This window comes from Tachypleus tridentatus, chromosome 12 (assembly GCF_004210375.1).
Source record: "Tachypleus tridentatus isolate NWPU-2018 chromosome 12, ASM421037v1, whole genome shotgun sequence".
Lineage (NCBI taxonomy): Eukaryota > Metazoa > Arthropoda > Merostomata > Xiphosura > Limulidae > Tachypleus > Tachypleus tridentatus.
The window spans coordinates 46304567-46311565 of NC_134836.1; the positions used below are offsets into that span (position 1 = coordinate 46304567).

General features: G+C 32.4%; 1 protein-coding gene across 1 annotated transcript in view; it reads left to right on the top strand.

Moving 5' to 3' along the window:
• LOC143233191 (uncharacterized) overlaps window positions 1-3017 on the top strand; it is a 34559-nt gene extending 31542 nt beyond the window's left edge. The window contains exon 5 of the mRNA XM_076469158.1: window positions 2663-3017. The gene's annotated coding sequence lies outside the window, so the exon portion shown is untranslated. The remainder of the gene's footprint in view (window positions 1-2662) is intronic.
• The last annotated feature ends 3982 nt before the right edge of the window (window positions 3018-6999 follow it).

Here is a 6999-nt window from a genome sequence, read left to right on the forward strand (position 1 = left end):
AGAATTTTCAACTCTTGCTTTCTCATTTTTAACTGCCTTATCGTGTGAAGCGTTTATTTCTCATTTAACTTAAATCAGTATTTTTTAAAAAACGAAACCTCTTGAAAACACCACAAATCTTGTACTTTCTTTTAAAATATTTTTAGTGAATCAATCCCTTTTTTATATATTTATTTGTATGTCTTTATGGAATTTGAGTTCTATATTTCTGATGAAACTACAGTAAAAGTCCTAAAATCAGCGATAGGGTTCAGCCTGGAGAAAGTTTCATTATAGCCTGTGATATATACATTATTTGTCCCTTGCGAGCATGGTGTATCAGAAACTTGGATAAATGTATCAGGCAGTGAGAGGTTCTTCACAGAAGTTCCTAAATCCTGTGAAATCCCTTGTTACTTCGTCTCTACAGTTGATTTTTATTGGACTCAACACCTATCAGATTGTGAGCATGTTTTACAGAAGATACAATGCAGCAGGCTGACAAATCTGTCAACATTAACAGGGTAGAAAAGAGAGAGAAAGCTCGTGCACATTATCGTTCTAAGAAAAATGCACGTGATAGAGATGTTGTACAAACAGTAAAAACATTCTATCTATCCGTTACTTACCCTCCTATATGCGTACAAATTGGGAAACTGTAATCCGTATTCCTAAACATTCTTCAAAATCATAGAGTAATATGGTTAGTTATGTATATTGTGTAGGATTCTTTTATCTCTAAAATCTACGATGTATTAATTAAAATACCGCAAGTGTGTATTTATTTAATTTGGTTTGTCACCACAGGAACGTTTGCTATATTTATCTTAGTTTTTAGTGGCTTTGTTGTATCTTTGCCACAAGATATGAGAAAAACAAACCTTCTAAATGCCTTACAAGCAAATAATAGACTCGATACTACGGGCTGAAGGCTCTATACACTTGCTGCCCAAAGTATAGACGTTAAGAGCCAATCAATTAACTTAAAATATTTTATGGTTGGAGAAAAATAGAAGAAATTAGTTTTATGTGTGTACTTAAATGAACAAAGATCATAACAAATTAATAAAATGATGAACTAATATATTATTCTAACTCGCTTTTATTTTACTTTAGCCCCTTAGAGGTAAGCTTAAGGTATTATACAACTAACATTCCATATTCGATCCCAAAGTCATCCAATGACAACAGCGGTATGTCTACGGGCTCAACAACGCTAGAAACTGGGTTTCGTTACCTGTGGTGGACAGCGCACACATAACCCAGCTTTTTGCTTAGTTCCAAAGAAACAAACAAAATCGATCCCAAAATATGGAACATCATTAAACAAACCCAAGTTAACACCAGAAGATAGTTATATTATTCTAATTACATTTCTGTGCATTTGAAATAATTTTAATTCAATCACCTTTGTTAATTTTCAGTTGTATCTCTTCTAGTTTCGAAATAAGTTAATATTTAAAAAGCTTTAAGCCAATGATAGTACAGGTAGAGCAACAAGCCAGAGCCGAGTTTGACCATTAGATATTTGTAAACACGTATAACTATACATACACATATATGCGTATATGAAAAGTGATAATAAAGATTTGAACGTTGCTTAAAGGGTAAATTGGTTTCTTAATTTCGTTATGAATTTTTTTGTGTTTTTTCCATTTGTATGATCAATAACAAATGTTTTAATGACACTTTTATTTATAACAATGAAATCTAAGCATAATGGATAAAACAGTGAAAAGACAGCATATCACACTTATTGATCGGCACGGGTTAATCTTGAGATCATTAACCTTTGCAGTTACTGTCTGGCTTATGATTGATACTTAACCTGATTTATTTGTTGTTGTTTTAAAGCAAAGCCACGTTTAACTCTCTGCTATGCCCACCACGTGGAACGTAACCTCGGATTGTAGCGTTATCAGTCCGTAAACTAACCACTATCCCACCGAGAGAGACTTTCAACTTGGAGCATTTGCTGTTTTTATGGTCATGTGTTGTCCAGTGCTCAGCGTGCTTAGACTTTGGACCTGAGGATTTATAGCTCACGGCCCAATGCTGCAAAATCACAATCTTCACTTTAGGTTTGTGGATGTGCTATTCGACTGGCGGTGAGCTACCAATTCTGGTCAGACAATTGTAGTCTGAGCGTTGGCAGTGAGTGCTATTCAGTGGTAACCTTCCATCTAGTACGTTAATTCAAAGTTAGGGACGGCTATACGCAGGTTGCCCTTCGAACAGCTTTGTGAAAAAAAAACCAACGTGAAAAACACCACTTTTTCTTTAAGTTTACATTTTAATTTATTAATTGGAAACTAATTATCAATGTGTGATTAAAAGCGATTAAACCAACAAAAAAGAAAGTAATTACAACTGGAGAAAAAAGTTGATAAATTATAAGAGGAAAAAAACAGTTTAAGTTACTTGATGCACCTTAAATGCTATTGGTTTTCGTTATTTATGCACACTATGATCCTTTTATCCATAGAGGTCGCTATTTACTTGGCAACCAATAGTTTTTTTAGTGTAGAAGTACCGTGTGCAGTTCCACCAAGTAAGTATGACGAAAAGTCATCACTTTATTTTGATTTACTTGCTCCGTATAGTGTCGTACTCTATGGATAATATAAGATTTAGTGTTAAAATAAAATCATCTGATCATAATATTTGTTTGTTTTTATTTTAGGAGAAGAAGAATAAAAATGTGAAATGAATTTCAATTCATATACAGAATAATCAAGAAAATAGAATCATACAGGTATAATGTTGCTACGCTGACTTATATGCTTATAATCTTTTTTGAAATGTTTTGTAATCATTTACGTACAAATACTAGACTTGCTTCTCTTTTTACTTGTACGTTCGTCACGTCATCGAGGTGTACCACAAGAGCTTATATAATATTTATGGAGAAAAAGTATCTTTGTCCACAAAGAGCTTGTACTGTGGCTTACTCGAATCTCTGGGTATTCACTGTTTTTGTATTTGTTTTATGGCTGATTATAAGATGATATTAGAATTCAATAAAATCCACGAATACTTCATCACTTCCTGGTTTGTCCATTTTTGTAAAAATACTGTAAAAATAATGTATGAATAACTCCACAGAATACTTCGGGAAATATTTTTGATATCTCCATTAAATGTTCTGGCCATAATCTCAACCAAATCACATATGTACACTAAGGTATTTTCACTAGAAAGTTGATGGTACGTATCTCAAAATCGCATATTTACACTGAGATATTTTCACAAGAAAGTTGATGGTATGAACCTTAAAATCACATATTTACACTGAGATATTTTCACAAGAAAGTTGATGGTATGTACCTTAAAATCACGTATTTATACTCATATGTTTTGACAAGAAAGTTGACAGTATGTACCTTAAAATCACATATTTACACTGGGATCTTTTCACAAGAAAGTTGACAGTATGTACCTTAAAATCACATATTTACACTGGGATCTTTTCACAAGAAGGTTGATAGTAGGTACCTTTATTTGACTTACTATGATGCGACTATTTTAGAATTGGTTTTTCGTTGAGTCATCGCAAAGTTTCTGTTATTGTATTAATCATTGTCATAAAAAAAATGAAACCTAACAAAGTTTTTGTTACGTAATGATAAATCTAAATGTATAATAAATTGGTAAAAGTCATTTATTTTTTAATTTTCACCATTTGTGTGATTAAACAATCATCTTCTTTGCCCTAATTTAAACTCGTGCGGTAATTAATATCCGAGGTATGGATGAGCCTTATAACATATCTTTTTTGTAACTGTTAAATTTTGCGTACTGGTTGCAAGATAGTTTAGCAAGTACTTTTTAATAATGTAAAACTTTATTTCTTGATAAAATTTAATACTGGACAACTGTTAGGAATAAATTCTTAGCAAAACAAAAACGTTTAACGAATGATTTCTAGAATGCAACGTTAGCAATACTAATTTCATAAGTATTAAGGCTATTGTAACTTGTTCCAAATAAAATAGCAAACTTTTACATAATAGCAGTCATCGAATATTGTAAATCCTCTTCTAGAAGGTTGATTTGTGAACTAAGTATAAATATGATATAACTGTATTTTCAATGGATTTGGTAACTGTGACGAATGTTCAACTTAAGACGTAAATCAGTTACATAAGCTACATTGTTCAGCTATTATGTGTCTGTAAAAATCTCAGAATATATATTTCACTCAAAACAATTAGACCAATTGGATTTTGCGTTAAGTAGTTGATAACAAAATACTTCATACTAATGATCTTTGTTACGTTGCTATATTCAATCAGACTATTCTTTTAAACTGGATTAATGGGGATAACTGATATTGAATTTTAAGATGAACTAATTTAATTTTCAGAATATACATTGCAAGTCTAAATCAGCTTTGGAACACTTCAGGAATTGGTGGCGATAACAAGTCGCCCGCTAGGACAGTGGCAAGTCTTCGGATTTATAACGCTAACATCAGGGGTTGTATTCTTCTCGGTAGATATAACAGATAACCCCATGGGGATTTTCTGAGAAAACACATACACACAATAAGGTTTATTTTTTTTCAGTCACGAAAAACAATCATTTATAATGTTACTTTCAGCTTCATAATTTGTTCTCTTTAAAATAATTGACATTTTACGAGTCGTTAAACAAGAAAAGGGGAGAGTGTATTAACCTTTAGGCTTGGAGAGTGTATTAACCTTTAGGCTTGTTTTTTTTTCAAATTTCGATACTTCACTGTTTCTATATATAATCATAGATAATGTATTAACTCTTAAAAGATAGTCATTCCAGTAAGGTTTCACAAAAAGGTATTCAGTATTTTAGACATCACAGAAATGTCATGAAATCCCAGTGTTCAACCATTGATTTTTGTATGTGTTACGTAATTTATTGCCATAGGTGTCGCGTTTCATAAAGAAGTAAAAACGAATACAGTTAATTTTTTTTTCAACAATTATACCAAACATTGTTTAATGAGTCATTTGTTCTCTGCCGACAGTAGAGCAAGTTGAAGCTAAGGAGAAATATTCAGTTTCAAAGTTAATTAAGACCATCTTAACATTAATGGCTTTTAACTAAATAAAGTAATAGCAATGAAACAATCCTACTTTTCTAGTAATTTAGGGAAGAATAGAAATACATTCGAAGGTTTGTGCATATTATTTATAGCTTTGACTGATAATTTCAGCAAAATACATATTTCTAAGTCAAAATACTTAAGTATACAAAAACAGCTGAAGTAGCCATATCTGTTGTAGAAAATAAATAATAACCACAAATATAAACATATTAACCTTCCAAATATCCTAAACCGTTACATCACAGTATAAAAACGTCGTCAGGTAGTTAAGACTCTCGACTCGTAATCTGAGGGTTCCGGGTTCGAATTCCCATCATCCTCAAAACATGCTCGCCCTTTCAGTCGTGGGTGCGTTATAATGTGACGGTAAATTCCACTATTCGTTGGTAAAAGAGTATCTCAAGAGCAGGCGATGGGGAGTGATGACTAGCTGCCTTCCCTCTTGTCTTACGCTGCTAGATTATGGACTGCTAACACAGATAGCCTTCGTGTAGCTTTGCGCGAATTCAAATCAAGAAAACTTATTTTTTTTTAATACCACTTATTATTGAAATAAATCTGTGACCATTTTTATTGTTAAGTTACGAAGCAAAATAATGTTTAATTATACACTCCAAGTGTCCTAAAAAAAGAAACCAAACACTTAGAAATATAACTTTATTGACCGAATCATTAAAAAAGAATCGATAAGAAGGCTCTAGAGATCTTGACTAAACGATTGCCTGAAGAGTCTGGATTTTAGAAATACCCTTGAGATAATTTTAATTCAAGGCGGTTAACGGGCATCATTATTCATTGTTATAAAGACAAATTGAGTTGTGGCCTAAAGGTCGTCAAGTAAGATGTATTTCTCTTGGTTGGTAATATATAACAGTAAGGAACATTTTTAAGATAAAGTATCATATTTTTCAAATCTATCTATATACCTACATGTATACTTGAAAACATATTCACACAAATGCATTTCGCAGATGTGAAAATCATACATTTAACATCATACATACTTCCGTGCATTAGAACCAATGTTAGAATAAATGAAGAAACTGTTTCAATGATAAATACTACAGTATGAAACAGATACCTTTACCAGTGTGAACAGATATGTCCCATTCTACACCTTACAGCACCATAACGTTAAGTCCTAAGCATCGTTACAAAAACTAGGTAGCTGTAACTATACTTACCTTTTTAAAAGAGTAAAAATGGGTTTATTTTGTTCGATTTTCAAGAACGTTCAGGAGATGTGAATTCTTTAATTTGATGTGAAAATCATTATGCGTGCAAAGCCTCTTGATTAATAATAATAACAAGGATTGTGACATATTTTCCCGCCAATAGTCGATTTTAAAAAGCCTTGTGATTTAATACAGAAACATACGTTTGTTAAACTCACATCCTTTATGCATATACTATTTGAGGCAGCTAGTCATCACCGCCCACCGCTATCTCTTGGGCTACTCTTTTACCAACGAATAGTTGGAGTGACCGTAACATTATAACAACCCCACGGCTGAATGGACGAGCATGTTTGGTGTGACGGAGATTCGACCCCGCGACCCTCGGATTACGAGTCGAACGCCTTAACCCACTTGGCCATGCCGGGCCGTAGGCCGTACGTTTTAAATTTTGTAGTTACAATTAGCACTGAAACGTTGTAATCAATGTTAGCATATGTTTTGAAAAAAAGCTGATAGACTTTTGTGTAAAAAGACGTAAGTCAATTTATAAATAAATGTTTTGTTTGATTAATAACGGATGAATACTAACATATTTATCTAGTTTTAATATTATATAAGCGTTTTCATTGCTACACACATTAACTACAAATAAAACCAAATTACCGAAATAAATAAAGTATCATTGTAACACATTTTAATTTTTGCTCTTACAACAATTTTAAAACTGCTAACATAAATCAAACGCACTACTAAAAC